Genomic DNA, 386 nt, shown 5'->3' on the forward strand with positions numbered 1-386 from the left:
TTAAAAAAAAACGCAAGTGGTATCCTCTTGCTCTCGCGTGTCTATAAGGCAGCAATCCCTTCCCATCGCCATTACTTTCCCGGCGGTGATCATGATAACCACAAAATATTTCCCTTTTGAACAGTTAGGGACAGGGTTGGTCTTTTTTTTGGGAGGATCAGTGCCTGGGAAAGTTGTTCTCGTGGCATGGCCCTTTGGAAGTCGCCTTACGGGTTCCCTGGTGGGTTATCACGTTCTTGTCTCCTGTCGAGTTTGCGTTTGCGTTGAGTGGTAATATATGGAGTCAATAAAAGTCTGGGGAGAGGGTAGGGTAAGGGCGTTGAAATGTCTTGTTGAAGGGTTTTTATATTAAGATCTGTCTCGGGTTTAGTCCTTGTTTTTATATA

This window comes from Penaeus monodon, chromosome 32, assembly GCF_015228065.2.
Source record: "Penaeus monodon isolate SGIC_2016 chromosome 32, NSTDA_Pmon_1, whole genome shotgun sequence".
Lineage (NCBI taxonomy): Eukaryota > Metazoa > Arthropoda > Malacostraca > Decapoda > Penaeidae > Penaeus > Penaeus monodon.